Here is a 4006-nt window from a genome sequence, read left to right on the forward strand (position 1 = left end):
TTTTGTATAACCCTGAGGGTCTCCTTCCATTTCCATGCAATTTCCCTTCTCTCTCCCTTTCCCTCCCACCTCTCATACCTGTTTAATGTTAATCTTCTTCTCATGCTCTTCGACCTTACTCTGTTCTTAGTTACTCTCCTTAGGGTTAGGGATGTGGCTCAAGCAGTAGCGCGCTCGCCTAGGTCAGATTTCTAATGAAGCTGAATGCATACCCCTAGCCCAGAATTCCAAGAGCCTAAAGGAGAATCCTGGGGAAGGTAGAGCAATTGCAGGCCCAGCCACTGCTCCATACCAGTGAGGTGTGAGCCAGCAGACCAGCAAAAATGTATTAATACTACAGGATGACTGCTTCCCTTCTGCCCTCTAATCTCCCAGGAAGCTCCTCTAACACCCACCTTAACTATAAATGATAGATTAGAGGGAATTTGGTGAGATTATAGTTCATCCTAGCCAACCTCACACATCACAAAGTCACTACAGTCCATCTTCTGCCATTTTGACACACATATATATCTCCTTCAGTCAGGTTAACCTCCAAATACAAAAATTATACATGTTTAACTAAATACAGTACATCCTGCATGAAGGCAAGCACGTTAACTTTTTCTCCAGGAGAAAATTCAAAGTTGTTTATTTCACCTAGGGGAGATATTCTTCCTCATATACATGTGTCCCCTTTAATATCCTGGAACTTCAAACTTTTCTGGATGATATATATGAAAAAGATTCTCATGGAAACTCTTGGGAGTTGCTCCAGCTCCAAAGATGGTGCCAACCGCACTTCCCTTCTGGTACTAACTTCCCCATGCCTCAAGAGAGAGGCGGGAAGAGCTGCCCAATGGTGAGCCCTGCTAACCCTCTGATTCTTACCCACCAATCAGAAAGTTCCCCGTGCCAATAAACTGCTCTGTTGAATGGCCCCTGGCTCTATAAATGTAAAAACCTGTTCCTCAATAAACAGGTACTTCTCCGATGATGAGCATTGTCCAGTCGTTCTTACAGAAACAACAAAGAAATACTCATTACTACCTCCCAAAGGATAGATCTTTTCATCCAAAAAAATGGTTAACCTGTACTTTGGATATCAACCCCTGTTTCCTCATTCAGTCCTGGCATCATAGATCCATGAACAAACTGGCATCAGGAATAAAGATTATTCCTGGATTCAGCATGATGGACTTACACTCACCAAGGCCAATCTGTCTGAAGCACTGCTGAATCCTCACTGCTAATAGCAAAGACCAACCTGAGTTCCCATCATCTCACCAGTCCCTGGGGTGATCAGCCAGCCCCTCCATAGCACATTGATGACATTGGACCACATTAAACATGAAAGGACACTCCTTTTTTTTTCCTGGACTGGACACTCACTCTGGGTATGGATTTTGCTTCCTCACCTGAAGTGCTGCTGCCAGAACTAACATCTTTGGACTCACAGAATGCTTTGTTCACCATAAGAGTATTCCACACAGCATTGCTCCTGATCAAGGAGCTTGATTCACAGCAAACTATTGTGCAATATGGCCTGTGTTCATGGTATTTGTTATGCTTAACATAGGCCCTCCATCTTCCTGAAACACAGAACCTGATAGAATGGTGAAATACCCTGGTAAGACTCTGCCTCAAGCAACACCTAGTTGGAAACATCTCTCATTGCTGGGGCAATGTCCTCCAGGGTGTGATATATGCTCCATGTCTGCATCTAATTTATGGTACTGCTTCTCCCACAACAAGGATTCATAGGATCAGACCCCAAGCATTCTATGGATAGAAATGAGAGTGTGTTCTCACCCTATAACATTGATGTCTATGACCCACCAACATTATTTGTTCCTGTACTTTTCAGTTCTGCTGCTTTAGAAAATTCTTAGCAACAAAGAGAGAGATTTGTCTACCCAGACACAAAGTGATTCCATTTTCTGAGAGTTAAGATTGCCCTACTGCCACATTAGGATGCTCATGATAGCTGAATCAACAGGTGAAGAAGAAGGTCACTCTGTGGTATGGAGTGATTGGTTCCTACTATGAAGGGGAAACTCAGTTGGTACTACATAATACAGAGAGGAAGAGCAAGTGTGACATAGGACATTTTCTTGGTGCCTTTTTGAACTCCCAGGTCCTGTGATGGAGGGCAATAGGAAACTAAAGCCCAAGTCAGGTCACACTGATAAGGGCTCAGATCCTTCAGAGATGAAGTTTTGGGTCACCTACCTGACTAGGAACAATGACCAGCTGTGAACCAAGGCAGTATGGACTGCAGAGTGAAACAGGATATTTATAAACACCAGTAATGACCATATGGACAACCCTCAGGACACAGACTGCCATACTTTTGCATTTCTTCTTAATGCTGATAAGAATTTTTATATTTATATTGCCCAAATTAAATGTTTATTACATTGTCATCCTCTTATCAAACATGAGGTGTGAAGAATACCTAAAATCATATCTCAGTATTTCCATAACTGGATATAAATGAAGGAGTATGAATCAGTAGAAACAGAATAAATTTCACACAAAATACAAAAAAAAGGATTTTTTTCCCTTAATGAGAAAAGGGTTGTATATTTTATATACTCTTCTTGGAAAAAGTTGACAATGTCTTAGGTTATACATAGAATAGTCATATCCAATTAGGTAGAAGGATATTTTATGTTGTCTTTATTTGAATATTGACCAAAATTTTTAAAAAATGCATGAGTGCTCTGTTGACACAAAACAAAGCAACCATACCTGTGTCCTGGGTAGATTTGTGAGTCAATAGATTACATAAAATGCCGACAAAACTATGTTTTTCACATTGATTCATCCACACTTGCCAATCTGCCCTCTCTCTCTCATAAACACTAATCATAATGAGAAGTTGATCTCCATGGGGGAAATTAGACTCATAAAAGTCATAAACTAATAGAGCCTTCTAACACTTCTTATGTCTTACCTCCTAAATATCTTCCTATACTTTCACAAATTCAGAATCACTGATGTACATTAACAGGAAAGAACCACCACCATTGAAGTAAGGTATCATGACAATTAGAAGAGTGAGTAAGAGTAATTAAAAATAATTATGTGAATATAAAAAATAAACTTCAAAAATAAAATAAAAAAACACAGGTCTTAACACATTCTGATCAAATTTCAACTCTACCAGTAAAAACGAGTTCACATTTATTTTTCTTCTGTCCTAGAGTAGCTCTAGGATTATTATAGTTGTGTCACACTGTTACTTCCGGCTCAGCTTCTGTGGACTAAGAGAACAATTTCAACCCTGGTTCCCCTGATTACTCCTGTTGGGAGTGGCCCCGGCTCCCAAGACTAACTTCCCCATCCCCTGAGAATTGCCATCCAATGATGAGCCCTGCTGGCTCACATGATCCTTACACACAAATCAGATTAGCCCTACTGGCTCACATGATCCTTACCCACTAATCAGACTAACCCTGCTGGCCAACATGATCCTTATCCTCCAATCAGACTAGCCCTGGTGACTCACATGATTCTTAACCACAATCAGAAAGCACCCCATGCTAACTGTCAAACCATTAAACTGTTAAACTGTCATAACTGTCAAACCACCCCTAATTCTATAAATATGCAGAGCTGTTCCTCAGTAAACTAGCATTTTCTCCAATGACGTGCCTTGTTCATTCTTTAATTGGTGCCAAAACCCAGGAGGGAGAATGCCTCGCTGTCTCTCAAGGCTTGCCATTCTTGTCCACTCTTTTCGAGTGCTGCTACTACTCACACAACACTGGCTCTTCAGTAGGTGAGTTTCCTTATCAGATATCCAACTTCAGATGGGCTATACACAGGGGCTTTGACCATGATCATCCGGCAAGCATCTGACACCCAATCTGGAGGAGAGATCACACCCCACCACCACCTTCACTGTCACGGTGGACTCCCCGGAGCCCGGTTCATGAGCAGGAGGTACTGAGAGGTGGAAGAACAGACACTCCTCTCTATCTATCTATCTATCTATCTATCTATCTATCTATCTATCTAT

Source organism: Marmota marmota, unplaced genomic scaffold (genome assembly GCF_001458135.2).
Source record: "Marmota marmota marmota unplaced genomic scaffold, marMar, whole genome shotgun sequence".
In the NCBI taxonomy this organism is placed as follows: domain Eukaryota; kingdom Metazoa; phylum Chordata; class Mammalia; order Rodentia; family Sciuridae; genus Marmota; species Marmota marmota.